Source organism: Saimiri boliviensis, chromosome 2 (genome assembly GCF_048565385.1).
Source record: "Saimiri boliviensis isolate mSaiBol1 chromosome 2, mSaiBol1.pri, whole genome shotgun sequence".
NCBI lineage: Eukaryota > Metazoa > Chordata > Mammalia > Primates > Cebidae > Saimiri > Saimiri boliviensis.
Window position 1 is genome coordinate 185,865,239 of NC_133450.1, and position 15,200 is coordinate 185,880,438.

General features: G+C 47.8%; 1 non-coding gene across 1 annotated transcript; it reads left to right on the forward strand.

Annotated features, from left to right (window-relative positions):
* Positions 1 to 2,833: 2,833 nt before the first annotated feature.
* LOC120366447 (U6 spliceosomal RNA) lies at positions 2,834 to 2,940 on the forward strand. The gene has a single exon (XR_005581112.1). It is a non-coding gene; the product is annotated as a U6 spliceosomal RNA (small nuclear RNA).
* The last annotated feature ends 12,260 nt before the right edge of the window (positions 2,941 to 15,200 follow it).

A 15,200-nucleotide genomic window follows, 5' to 3' on the forward strand; every position in this document is an offset into this window, starting at 1 on the left:
CTTGAGGTCAGGAGTTTGAGATCAACCTGGCCAACATGGTGAAAATCTGTCTGTACTAAAAATAGAAAAATTCGCTGAACATGGTGGCAGGTGTCTGTAATCCCAGCTACTTGGGAGACTGAGGCAGGAGAATGGCTTGAACCTGGGAGATGGAGGTTGCAGTGACCTGAGATCGTGCCTCTGCACTCCAGCCTGGGCAACAAGAACAAAACTGTGTGAAAGAAAGACACGGAGAGAGAAAGATGGAAAGAAAAAGAGAAAAAGAAAGAGTGAAAGAAAGAAAGGAAGGAAGGAAGGAAGAGATGGAGATGAAAGGAGGGAGAGAGGGAAGGAAGGAAGGGAAGGAGGGAGGGAGGAAGGAAGGACACTCTAACTCTTGCCATCTTTCTATCTTTCTAATCTGAAATCTTTTTACACATAGTGGTTAAGCATATGGGTTCTGGGCTGGGCGTGGTGGCTCATGTCTGTAATCCCAGTACTTGGCGGGGCCAAAGCTGGGCAGAATGCTTGAGCTCAGGAGTTTTGAGACCAGCCTGGGCAACACAGTGAAACCTTGTGTCTATTTAAAAAAATAGAATAAATAAATAAATAAATAAATAAAGGACATGGCCTCTGAAGCCAGACTACCTGGGCTTAAATCTCAGCTCTGCTGCTTGCTAGTTACTTAATCTCTCTGTACCTCAGTTTCATCATCTGTGAAAAGGAGATAATATCCACCATGTGAAGTTGTTGTAAACACTAAATGAGTCAATAATAGAAATGAAGTGCTTAGGATAAGGCCTGTTCTATCATAAGAGCTCTTCAGAGTTTGCTACTATTATCCTCCCTCCCTCTACTAATTCAGTCCCTTAGAGTCTGTCCCCAGCTGTCCAATCTTCACACAGCAGTCAATGTGACCTTCTAATCACAGATGTGATGGGGTTACTCCTGCACCTGCGATCCATCCATGGCTCCCTGTGGCCCTCAGGATGTTGTCCGGCTCCTTAGCCCTGCTCACAAGGCCCTTCACGCCTGGCCCAGTGCTCCAGCCTTGCCATTGTCCCTCTTACCCAGACTCCCCTCTGCTGTCTCTGCCTAGAACTCTCTATACCCTGGTGTGCTGGAAAATGATTAACAACTGGATGTCTATAAAAACTGCATGCTTGGCTGCGTGTGGTGGCTCACGCCTTTAATCCCAGCACTTTGGGAGGCTGAGGTGGGCGGATCACAAGGTCAGGAGTTTGAGACCAGCCTAGCCAACATGGTGAAACCCCGTCTCTAATAAAATAAAATAATAAAAAAAAATTTTTTAAACCGCATGCCTAGATATGTCCCTCTATTTATTCTAAGTTTTAATAGTATAAAGCTATGAAATAGCGCATAATATACAAATAATACCAAATTATTATTTGTATATTATGCTCTTTATTGTAAATTCTACAACAGGCATCCCCAAACTATTGCCCGCGGGCCGCATGCGGCACCCTGAGGCCATTTATCCGGCCCCCCGCCGCACTTCAGGAAGGGGCATCTCTTTCATTGGTGGTCAGTTCTCACCCTTTTGGCTAAGATCAAGTGGAGAATGCTCTCTTTGCCTTTTGCCAACCTTTACATCTGCAGCCAAACTATGGTTGCAATTCATAGGATTTGACAAAGTCAAACTATGAACAAATGCTTGGTTACTATCAAATTCAACAAGTAGCCGGGCATGGTGGCTCAAGCCTGTAATCCCAGCACTTTGGGAGGCCGAGGCGGGTGGATCACGAGGTCAAGAGATCGAGACCATCCTGGTCAACATGGTGAAACCCCGTCTCTATTAAAAATACAAAAAATTAGCTGGGCATGGTGGTGTGTGCCTGTAATCCCAGCTACTCGGGAGGCTGAGGCAGGAGAATTGCCTGAACCCAGGAGGCAAAGGTTGCGGTGAGCCGAGATCGCACCATTGCACTCCAGCCTGGGTAACGAGCGAAACTCCGTTTCAAAAAAAAAAAAAAAAAAAATTCAACAAGTAAGTCATTCATAGGCCAGGCATGGTAGCTGAGGCCTGTAATCCCAGGGCTTTGGGAGGCTGAGGCAGGAGGACCCCTTGAGCCCAGGAGCTCAAGACCAACCTGGGCAACATAGTGAGACCCGGTCTCTACAAAAAAAAAAAAAATTAGCCAGGCATGGTGGCACACACCTGTAGTCCCAGCTACTTAGAAGGCTGAGGCAGGAGAATCACTTGAGCCCAGGAGTCCAAGGCTGCAGAGGGCCATGATCGTCACACTGCACTCCAGCTTGGGTGACAGAGCAAAACCTGTCTACACACACACACACACACACACACACAAGCCATTCTTAGCTCACAGGCTGGATTTAGCCTGTGGGCTGTAGTTTGTCAACCCCTGGTTCATGTAATCAACAGAACAGTCAATTAAGCCCTGATTTGTAGTGTTTGTCGATTTCAGTGATGCAAATGCTCCCACATGGCCTATTTCCAACTACCACTGTGTTGTCACTGAACAAGGAGGTAGGACGGATGATCGGAGCACATCATCATGCAGAACCTCCACCTTAAAGATACAATAGATGTAAATACCTTGAAGAGCATATAATAGTAAAACGTAGTAATAATTAGGCAGTGATGAGTTTTGATTATATGTTACCTTTGTTTTTAAAACAATTTAGTTAATTCTATGTTTATATAATTTTTAGTGGTGGCAGTGTTTAACAAGCAGCCTGCAACATTCCAGAAAATGTAACACTTGGCTCTCACTAGCCTGTTGGAGTGGGTCCAGGACACCACCCCCTGTGCCTGTGCCATCCCCCATAGCGCTCCCTGGCAAACACAAGTCACTCTTCAAGACTTAGTGTCACGCTCACTTCAGCAGCACATATACTAAAATTGGAATGATACAGAGGAGATTAGCAGGGTCCCTGCATAAGGATGACAGGCAAATCTGTGAAGCGTTCCATTTTTTTTTCTTGTGATAGAGTCTTGCTCTGTCACCCAGGCTGGAGTGCAGTGGTGCGATCTCAGCTCACTGCAATCTCTGCCTCCCAGGCTCAATCGATTTTCCTCCCAAGTGGCTGGGATTACAGGCACATGCTACCATGCCCGGCTAATTTTTATATTTTTTTGGTAGAGACAGGCTTTCACCATGTTGGCCAGGATAGTCTCGAACTCCTGACCTCAAATGATTCACCTGCCTCAGCCTCCCAGAGTGCTGGGATTATAGAGGTGAACCATCACACCAGGCCCCTTCTTTTTTTCTTTTGAATGCCCCCCCCCCATTTTTTTTGGCTTTTCCTCCCCTGCCTTCTAACAAGACAGCCCTCTCTCCCATGGAGAGGCTAAATGGTATGGCTTTTCCCTTCCCTCCTCAGAAGCAGCCCAAATAGACATCTCATTCTCCCTAATCCACTATCACCTGCTGTTGAGAAAGGCTGAGTGTGTGATTGCTAAGAAATGCTGAGTGTATGATAAAATATATCATTTACCAAGAAGAACGATGGCAAAGAAAACCTAGCTGCCCCCCACCACCAAGTGGAAAACTGGTTGGGGCATCCTAAAGTGGCAAGACAGTATATGCGTATCATACACCAGTTAAAACAATTCTTTAAGTGTGGGATATGTGACCCTGCCCCCGTGGCTCCCTCGTGGAGAAAACTCTTTAGTTTGTCTATGATCAGTGGTAAGCAGGCACCAGCTGCCTTCCTAGTTTATTTTTGTTCTATGAGAAAATACCAAACACCTGTTCGTTAATAAGGATCACCTGTTCAGAGAGAATAAATGCGTGGGTCAGCGTCTGCTCGAGGCCCTCAGCACGAAACGCTGTCAGCCTCTGAGGTCCTCAGTTTGGAAGGCTGCTGGCCCCCTGATAGTCTCACTTTGTTGTTTGTTGTTCTGTTGGGGTGTCTGCTTCTCAATTCCTTCAGCACCACCTGGGTGGAGGTTTCTATGGCCAAGCTGGACTCGCTAACCTGCCCTTCCTTTTTTTTTTTTGAGATGGAGTCTCGCTCTGTTGCCTGTTGCCCAGGCTGGAGTGCAGTGGTGCAATCTTGACTCACTGTAACCTCTGCCTCTCCGGGTTCAAGCAATTCTCCTTCCTCAGCCTCCTGAGTAGCTGGGATTACAGGTGTGTGCCACCATGACAGGCTAATTTTTGTATTTTTAGTAGAGATGGGGGTTTCACCATGTTGGCCAGGCTGGAACTCTTGACCTCAAGTGACCCACTTGCCGCAGCCTCCCAAAGTCCTGGGATTACAAGCGTGAGCCACCATGCCTGGACTGCCCTTCCTATAACCTGAATTGCTCCAGCTTTCATGACACTGTCTTTCCTTCCCAGAAAGGGATCTGGGGTCCCACCCTTCAAGTGACCTCACCAAGGGGCTGTTCTCCACCCTCCAGCCCCTCCCCAGCCCTACCACAGAGCCAGGACCCAGCCCAGCTTCTGTCTCTGCAGTTCCTGGAGACAGTCACCAGGTAAGGGCAGCCAGCCTGCCAGGGCCACCTCTCCCACCTCTGACCTTTGCCTGGGATCCACCCTTGTCTCCCGGCTCTCCAGGACACACACCCCACCCTGGGGCCGAGGCTCCACTGTCCACCTGTCCAGACTTGCCTTCCGTCCTGCGGGCTGACACACCCAATCCAGCCAATGCCCTGTGGTAGAATGTTTCACTAAGGTCAGAGAGAACAGCAGGAAAAGGGGGCTTGAGGGGCACCTTCCACCCACTCCCATGGCTGACACCTCTTCCACAACTCAGGAAGGTCCATGATGGACCTCAGGACCCACTTCCCCAAACTCCTCATGCTTGGTAGGCTGAGTAAGGCCCCAAGGATCAGCCCAAGGCCTCAGGATAGGTTCGTAGCTGGAACAAGACTAGATCCCCTGCAGGGAAAGGCCTCCCATCCCTGCACAGGAAGGCTTCTTCCCACAGCCTGCCGGGAGGAGACCCGGAGGGATCCCCTCAGAGAGTGGGGGGGTGCAAGAGGAGTCACAGGCAGGTGGGTTCCAGTCCTGGAGAGATGATCTTGCCCTGCAGAGTTTTGGGAGGTTGGATGTTTCCCAGGTCAGTGCTGAGAGAAGGAAAACAAACCAGCTCACCTGGTAATGAGTGTTGTTCCTTACTCGTAGCATACTTAAATGGGGGTGTGGGGGTGGGTGCCATTCTCCCCAACGGCTGGCAATAGGGGATGCATCATTGGCAGTGAACTTAATAAAACTGACTAAAGTCAGTCTGCTTCTTGTTGTCACCATAGGCAGCAATGTTAAACAATGTCAGCGGTAAAATACACAGATGGGGTGGACCATTCCCACTGCCTCCTCCCCTTAGTACACACGATTCCTATCTCTATATTCACCCCCAAATTCCTGCCAATCAAATCTACATAATTTCTTAGATCCTAAGACAAGCCTCCTTTGGAGAATGTATGGATCCTTTTAGGACATCTTTTTCTGAATGTCTACCTAGCATCTTAAGAAGTCTTAATTGGCTAGGCGCCGTGACTCACACCTGTATCTCCAGCACTTTGAGAATCTGAGGTGGGTGGATCACCTGAGGTCAAGCATTTGAGACCAGCCTGGCCAACATGGTGAAACCCTGTCTCTACTAAAAACACAAAAATTAGCTGGGTGTGTGGCAGATGCCTGTAATCGTAGCTACCTGGGAGGCTGGGGCAGGAGAATTGCTTGAATCCAGGAGGCAGAGGTTGTGGTGAACCGAGATCACACCACTGTACTCCAGCCTGGGCGACAAGAGCAAAACTCAGTCTCAAAAAAAAAACAGTGTTAGGCCGGGCGTGGTGGCTCAAGCCTGTAATCCCAGCACTTTGGGAGGCCGAGGCGGGTGGATCACGAGGTCAAGAGATCGAGGCCATCCTGGTCAACATGGTGAAACCCCGTCTCTACTAAAAATACTAAAAATTAGCTGTAATCCCAGCTACTCAGGAGGCTGAGGCAGGAGAATTGCCTGAACCCAAGAGGCGGAGGTTGCGGTGAGCCGAGATCGCGCCATTGCACTCCAGCCTGGGTAACAAGAGCGAAACTCTGTCTCAAAAAACAAAAAACAAAAACAGAAAAAAAAAAAAGTGTTAATCAGTTCGTACAAGAGTACTTCATTTATTCATTAATTTATTATTCATTTATTCAGCCATGGAAGCCTCCCCAAGTGCTAGGTACTGGATGTGCACCGGCGAACATGTCCCAGTCCCAGCCGTGGAGGACTTACGAGGCATGCAGGGAAGCTGGTGAGTAAACAAGAAGCTACAATGCAAGTTTGGAGTCTTGCTCTGTCACCCAGGCTAGACTGCAGTGATGCAATTCCAGCTCACTTCAGTCTCCACTTCCTGGGTTCAAGCAATTCTTCTGCCTCAGCCTCCTGAGTAGCTGGGATAAGAAGTATACATCACCATGCTCAGCTAATTTTTGTATTTTTAGTAGAGATGAGGTTTCACCATTTTGGCCGGGCTGGTCTCAAACTCCTGACGTTAGGTGATATAGCCGCCTTGGCCCCCCCAAAGTGTTGGGATTACAGATATGAGCTACCAGTCCCAGCCATTTTTTTTTTTTTTTTATAAAAGCATAGCTTTTTTTTTTTTCTTTTTTGAGATGGAGTTTTGCTTGTCACCCAGGCTGGAATGCATGGTGCAATCTTGGCTCACTGCAACCTCCTTTCCCAGGTTCAAGTGATTCTCCTGCCTCAGCCTCCCAAGTAGCTGGGATTACAGGTGCTGGACACCATGCCGGGCTAATTTTTGTGTTTTTAGTAGAGATGGGGTTTCACCGTGTTGGCCAGGCTGGTCTCAAACTCCTGATCTCAGGTGATTCACCCACCTCAGTCTCCCAAAGTGCTGGGATTCCATGTGTAAGGCACTGTGCCTACCCATTGCATAGCTTTTATACTATATGTAATATTGTCCACCAAAGAAAATGTGAAAACTACCAGTAAAAATGAACAGCTCACAATTCAGAAATAACGTAATGCCTATTAATGCTTTCACTTCTTTCCATCCATTAATCTAAGTGTTCTATTGACATAATTGAAATTCCACATAAGCCTGTTTGTATAATGCCCTTTTCAGCTAATGCCATGATAGAATAATTATCAGCGCTTTGGAACTATTATTTTAATAACTAAGAGACAAACTATACTTCACTATCTTCTGTCGCTGAGTATTTAGTTTCCAACTTTTAAACTTTGTTTCATTTTTTCATTCATAAATATGACATTGGAATAATCTTTGGGCAAAGGTTTTGTCTAGCTCTGCAATTACTTTCCCAAGGATCAGCCTCAGAAATGGAATAGCTGGGGCAAGGAATATGAGAAATATCCATGTTTATTTTAATCCTTATATATATATATATATATATATATATATATATATATATATTTTTTTTTTTTTTTTTTTTTTTTTTTTTTTTTTGAGACGGAGTCTTTGTCACCCAGGCTGGAGTGCAGTGACTCAATCTTAGCTCACTGCAACTTCTGCCTCCCTGGTTCAAGCAATTCTCATGTCTCAACCTCCAGAGTACCTGGGATTACAGGCGCCTGCCACCACCCCAGGCTAATTTTCAAATTTTTTGTACAGACGGGGTTTCGTCATGTTGGCCAGGCTGATCTTGAATTCCTGACCTCAAGTGATCCACCTGCTTCGGCCTCCTAAAGTTCTGGGATTACAGGTGCGAGCCACTGCGCCTGCCTGTATTTGCCTCTTGAATCCATCAATTTTATGGTATGAGGTGAGGATCCAGTTTTTGCTTTCCAGAGGTGAGAAGAAGGGGTCTTCTTCAGGTACCCCAAGTCCCATCATTTTAGCCCTCAGTTTCTTGAAACTCCCTTAGAGAACAGAAAGATGAAATAGAGAGGTGATATGACATGCACAGAATGCCTCTGCTCTAATTACAAGAAAGTGTTTTCCTTGTTCTATGAGTAACTGCCTTTCTCTAGGTGGCCTCACTTTCTGATGAGTAACTGGAAATGCACTTCTCTGTTTGAATTTTGTCAGAAGTGTCCATGCCAAAAAGCCTTGAAATGCTTAAAAGTACATAAAATTGAAAGGGACATCAAAAATAGGAAACAAGTTAATAAAGCGCTTAGCATAGTGCCCAGCCCACGTTAAGGACTTAGTAAATGGTATTTATTCTCAACACACATTTATGGATTTCCTACCGGAAGCCAGCACTGGGGACCTGGCAGTAACCAGGACAATTACTGCCCTCCCACAGAGTCCTGCCTGGTGGGCAAGACGGCCTTAAACACATGGTTACATGAATGGTGGTTAGTTACAAGTGCTAAGTGTCAAGGTACTGGGGGGCTATCACAGCAGGATAAGGGGACATTGATGAATTATAGGGATACATTGGGGTCAGGCATGGTGGCTCACGCCTGTAATCTCAGAACTTTGGGAGGCCAAGGTGGGCAGATCACCTGAGACCAGGAGTTCAATACCAACCTGGCCAACATGGTAAAACCCTGTCTCTACTAAAAATACAAAAATAATAGCAGAACATGGTGGCACATGTCTGTAACCCAGCTATTCTGGAGGCTGAGGCAGAAGAACACTTGAACCCAGGAGGTGGAGGTTGCAGTGAGCTGAGATCGCACCATTGCACTCCAGCCTGGGGGACAGAATGAGACTCCTCAAAAAAAAAAGGGGGGGATCATCATCATAAATGGAGATTTTAGAGCCAGGCTGGGCAGAGGCAACTGCCAGGTGTCATGAATATATGCAGAGAAGATTCAGGGCTTCCTGGAAAAGACCTCTACCTGGTATTCCACCAATACCCTGGGAATAAGTGCCTAGGCCCAAGGCCCAGCCCACCTAGGGATCAAAATGAAGCGTCGCTGGCCAGGGCAGATGGCAAAGCTAAGTGTGGCAAATCCAGGTCGGGAACCCCAGGGGAGGCCAGAGGCTGGAAAGGCAGGGGCAAAGACTCAAATGTGGGCACATGTTGAGTGTGTCAAGGGGAAAGACACCAAGGGAACCTATGTGAGGGGCTTGAAATCAGAGGATGTAGATGATGATGGGGAGGAGGCAGAGATCGAGTAGTAGTGGTAGACTAACAAAGAGGCAGGGAAAGGATAGTGACAATCCAGAGGACTCGGACGATGGGGACTGAGGTGGTAAGAGCTGGGAGACCATGTTGAGGCTGTGGCAGCAAAAGCGACAAGGTGATAGGGTCAGGTGGGGACACTCAAGGTGACAGGAGAGATGGAAATGAACTAGCAAGTGACAGGTTGTGTTGGAGGTGGCTGATGAAGGGTTGGTCCAGATAGCAACAGGCTGGGACATGGGTCCAGGGCAGGGATGGCCTCAGTGCTAGAGAAGGTAACATGGAACTGGGTCAAGTGACAGCATGGGTAAGGGGCAGTGGTTGTGATGCAGGGATGATGGTGAGGGTGACAAATGAGTGACGGGGTCAGAGATGAGTGATGACCATCAAGGTGACCCAAGGGTGACAGGAAGTATGGGCGGCAATGATGTCTGCTGGTAGCAAGTCAGAGACGCCCACCCCAACACCTTCCCCTGGGCCTGTTTCAACAGCAAAACTGTTTCCTAGGCCGCAGGTCTCATGACTCAGTGCCATGTACAGCCATGCCTCCGATAAGATCTCTAGGTGCAGCCACAGCCATGGGGGCTGGCTGGGTGCCTGTCTCGGCTGTGCCCAGGCCCACTGAGGAACCCAGGCATGGAAACTTAATGCCATCTCTGCCGCCTCCCTCCCAGGTCCATATCTACTCCAATCTGGGGTTGGCCAAAAACACTTAGCCTCCCTCTCCTTAGTGACGGGAACAGTTCCAGCCAGGGCTTTGTCTATTCCACCAGACTGCTTCCACAGCTGACTCCATTAGAAGTTTCTGGGCCTCTAATTCTTTCTCATAACTCTCCCCTGGGTGGGAGAGAGAGAAAGGAAGGTGGACCTCAAGAGGATTCTGAATAATCCCATTCATTCATCCCACAAGTATTTATTAAACTCCTTGCCAGGTACTAAGGACTGACTTTTTTTTTTTTTTTTTTTTTTTTGGAGATGGAGTTTCACTCTTGTTACCCAGGCTGGAGTGCAATGGCACGATCTCGGCTTACCCCAACCTCCTCCTCCTGGGTTCAGGCAATTCTCCTGCCTCAGCCTCCTGAGTAGCTGGGATTACAGGCATGCACCATCATGCCCAGCTAATGTTTTGTATTTTTAGTAGAGACGGGTTTCACCATGTTGACCAGAATGGTCTCGATCTCTTGACCTCATGATCCACCCGCCTCGGCCTCCCAAAGTGCTGGGATTACAGGCTTGAGCCACTGTGCCCGGCCGGGACTGACTTTTACAATCAGACCTGTTTCCCTGTCTTCATGAAGCTCAGTCTGGAAGAACAATGGCAGTGAATGGCAGCCACCATTGGGGCAGTGCTATTCACTTGTAACAGAGCGGGTAAAACTTTTTTTTTTTGGTCACTCCGTCACCCAGGCTGGAGTGCAGTGGCGTGATCATAGCTCACTGCAGCCTTTACCTCCTGGGCTCAAGCAATCAAGTGCCCACTCCAGCCTAGACAACGGAGCAAAAAAAAACTTTCCTCCATCACCCCAAACTTTCTTTTTTTTTTCTTTTTGAGACAGAGTTTCGCTCTTGTTACCCAGGCTGGAGTGCAATGGCGCAATCTCGGCTCACCACAACCTCCGCCTCCTGGGTTCAGGCAATTCTCCTGCCTCAGCCTCCTGAGTAGCTGGGATTACAGGCACGTGCCACCATGCCCAGCTAATTTTTTGTATTTTTAGTAGAGATGGGGTTTCACCATGTTGACCAGGATGGTCTCGATCTCCTGACCTTGTGATCCACCCGCCTCGGCCTCCCAAAGTGCTGGGATTACAGGAATGAGCCACCGCGACTGTCCCACACTCCAAACTTTCCACACACTTTGTTACCAACAAAGAAGTTTGTTACTTCCTTCTTATCGAGATATACTTCACATACCATAATATTTACCCTTCTAAATTTTACAATGTATTGGTTTTTAGTGTATTCACAAAGTTATACAACTTTTACCACTGTCTAATTTCAGAACATCTCATCACTCTAAAAAGACACCTCATCCCCATTAGGAGTCACTCCCCATCTGCCCAGTCCCCAGCCCCTGGCAACCACTAACCTACTTTCTGTCACGGTAGCCTTTGTGACTGGCTTCTTTCATTTAGTATACTGTTTCCAAGGTTCATCCATGTTGTAGCACATATAAGGAATTTCTTTTTTTTTTTTTTTTCTGAGACAGTGTCACTCTGTTGCCCAGGCTGGAGTGCAGTCACACAATCACAGCTCACTGCAGTCTTGACCTACTGGGATCAAGCAATCTTCCCACCCCAGCCTCCTGAGTAGCTGGGACTACAGGCATGCACCACCGTGTCCATACAATTTTCTTTTTTCTTTTTTCTTTTTTCTTTTTTTTTCTGGTGGAGATGAGGTTTCACCATGTTGTCCAAGCTGGTCTCAAACTCCTGGGCTGAAGTAATTGACTCACCCTTGACCTCCCAAAGTGTTGGAATTACAGGTGTGAGCCATCACACCCAGCCAGAGATTCCTTTTCTTTTTTAAGTGGAATTCAGAAAAAAAGGAGCAAGTTACACATCTGGGTTACCATGGTATGTTTCAGGGAACCAACTGTCCCGGCCAAGATGGTGGCAAAAATGTCAGGCCCTCAACCTTTCCCCCTCCTGTCAGTGGATCTGACAGGATCCACTCAGGATAGAATTCTTACTATCTCTTGGCAGCCTTCCCATCTCTCCCAGTCTTCGCCCCAGCAGCTATGTTGACCCATCTTTCTGTGTGTGTGTGTGTGTGTGTGTAGACAAAAGTCTCACGCTATTGCCCAGCCTGGAGTGCAGTGGCATGATCTTGGCTCACTGCCTCCTAGGTTCAAGTGATTCTCCTGCCTCAGCCTCCCAAGTAGCTGGGACTACAGGTGCCTGCTACCATATCCACCTCATTTTTGTATTTGTAGTAGAGACAGGGTTTCGCCTTGTTGGCCAGGCTGGTCTTAAATTCCTAACCTCAGATGATCCACCCGCCTCAGCCTTGCAAAGTGCTGGGATTTCAGGTGCATGAGCCACTGTGCCTAGCCCCTGTTTGTTTTTTTGTTTGTTTGTTTTTGTTTTCTCTTTTGTATATCTCTGCTGTTTAAATACAACTTTTTTTTTTGACAGATTTTTGTTGTTCCTGCCCAAGATGGAGTGCAAACGGTGTGATCTCAGCTCACTGCAGCCTCAGCCTCTGGGGTTCAAGCGATTCTCCTTCCTCAGTCTCCCTAGTAGGTGGGATTACAGGCACCCATCACCACACCAAGTTAATTTTTTGTATTTTTAGTAGAGATGGGGTTTCGCTGTGTTGATCAGGCTGGTCTTGAACTCCTGACCTCTGGTGATCCACCCACCTCAGCCTCCCAAAGTGTTAGGATTACAGGCGTGAGCCACTGCACCCAGCTCAAAATCCACCTTTCTTTTTTTTTTTTTTTTTTGAGACGGAGTTTCGCTCTTGTTACCCAGGCTGGAGTGCAATGGCGCAATCTCGGCTCACCGCAACCTCTGCCTCCTGGGTTCAAGCAATTCTCCTGCCTCAGCCTCCTGAGTAGCTGGGATTACAGGCACGTGCCACCATGCCCAGCTAATTTTTTGTATCTTTAGTAGAGACGGGGTTTCACCATGTTGACCAGGATGGTCTCGATCTCTTGACCTCGTGATCCACCCGCCTCGGCCTCCCAAAGTGCTGGGATTACAGGCTTGAGCCACCGCGCCCGGCAAAATCCACCTTTCTTAAGTGCCGTTTTGGATACATTTTCCCACCCCCTCATTTGAATCTTCGAATTCTTACACTTGGCATTCCAGGTCCTCTCAGCCAAGTCCCCTCCCATTGCTGCTGCCTTCTGGTTTCATGTGTGCCTTTCAGGAACACTCTGCTTCAGCTGTGTCTCAGTCCCTTTTCTCACATCCTGCCCTCTGATGCAATGCCCCCCTGCCCTCTCTCATCTGAATCTAAGGCTGTTAGGACCCTAGAAAAGAATCAGAAGGCTAGGCCTGGGAAAGGAAATTAAGGCTCAAATCATCTCATGCAACATCCCTGTGGTCCTCAGGGGAAAACTGAGGTAAAGAACAGTTGTAGGAATTGCTCTGGGTCTCAGTAACTTGGAGCTCCTGACACCCAGGCCCCTCACAGCACGTGTGAGTCTGGTCTCTATCCAGGGTGGCAACTGGCCCCAAGCTGACTCCTTCCTGACACCCTAGGCTGGTGATGGTTAAGCTTATAGGGGCCACTAAGCAAGAATGGTAGGAGGCTGTCTTGTTTCCCAGAACCTCCCTGATCTGGATCCTGCCTAACCTGGCCTCACACACCCTTCTAGTCTCATCTGGCATTCTAAGCTCCAGCAACACTGAACTCTGTCCAGCTCTTAGAGGGAACACTCATCTCCTGCCTTCAGGCTTTTGGACAAGCTGTTACCTCTCCCTGGAGCATCCCCCAGGCTAATTCCTTCTCATCCTTCGGGTCTCAGTATAAAGGTGATGGGCCATAAAAAGGGCCTTGCACTTGATTGAATGCTGTACAGATTGCCTCTGGTTGCTTGTATTTGCAGTATCCCTCACTAATTTAAGTTCCATGAAGGCAGGAACAGTCCTCAGTTTCCGTCTGGGAATCCATTTTTTTCAGAGGAAGTTGACATCTTACTTGGAACCAGAGGTGGGACATGAGGGATGGGCACATGACCAAGCTGATCCAATCAGAGTGTACCTTAGGGTGTTTACTGAAACAGCTGTGACAAACATGTTCCATCTTGTCTACGGAACATTAACCAGGAAGCATGTGGCCCGAGAGCCACGGCCAGCTCTCTTAAGCCACAGAGGATGTGGCCTTAGGATGAGGCTGACAGCATGGAAGGAAAAGAAGAGACAGAAAGGACTTGGATGCTGGATCAAGGCTCACCTGAAGTTTTCATCTACATTTTTCAGTTATGTGAGCCAATTACCACTGCTGCCCAAGGCACGTTGAGTCTGATTTCCTCTTACTGGCATCTAGATATTTTCTACCTGATATTGTGGTATATCTTAGAAGATATTAGTCATAGTATTCCTGGTGCCTGCCACAGCCAGCCTGGCATTTTAAAAAAGGTGCTTGGGAGGCCAGGCGTGATAGCTCACCCATTTTGGGAGGCCAAGGTGGCCAGACCACATGAGGTCAGGAGTTTGAGACCAGCCTGGTCAATATGGCGAAGCCCCATCTCTACTAATGATAAAAAAATTAGCCAGGTGTGATGGCGTGTGCCTGTAATCCCAGCTACTCTGGAGGCTGAGGCAGGAGAATCGCTTGAACCTGGGAGGCGGAGGTTACAGTGAGCCGAGATCATCCCATTGCACTCCTGTCTGGGCAACCAAGAGCTAAACTCCACCTCAAAAAAAAAGTGCTTGGCCAAGCAGGCGAGGTGATTTATGCCCATAATGCCTATAATCCCAGCATTCTGAGAGGCCAAGGCAGAAGGTTCACTTCAGGAGTTAGAGACCTGAAGTGTCTGAGTAACATGGCAGGGTATCATATCTACAAAAAAGAAAAATAATAAATTAGCTCATTGTGGTGGTACACATCTGTCATTCTAGCTACTCTGGAGGCCGAGGTGGGAGAATCACTTGAGCCCAGGAGGTTGAGGTTGCAGTGAGCTAGGATCGCACCACTGCACTGCAGCCTGGGCAACAGATGGAATCCTGTCTCTAAAAAATAAAAATTTTAAAAAATTAAAGATGCTTAAATGTTTTTTGTTTTTTGAGACAGGGTCTTGGTCTGTCACTCAGGCTGGAGTACAGTTGCACAATCTCAGCTCACTGCAACCTCTGCCTCCCGGATTCAAGAGATTTTCCTGCCTCAGACTCCTAAGTAGCTGGGACTACAGGCACCTGCCAACATGCCTGGCTAATTTTTGCATTTTTTTTTTTTTTTTTTTTTTTGAGACGGAGTTTCGCTCTTGTTACCCAGGCTGGAGTGCAATGGTGCGATCTCGGCTCACCACAACCTCCGCCTCCTGGGTTCAGGCAATTCTCCTGCCTCAGCCTCCTGAGTAGCTGGGATTACAGGCACGTGCCACCATGCCCAGCTAATTTTTTGTATTTTTTTTTTAGTAGAGACGGGGTTTCACCATGTTGACCAGGTTGGTCTTGATCTCTTGACCTCGTGATCCACCCGCCTTGGCCTCCCAAAGTGCTGGGATTACAGGCTTGA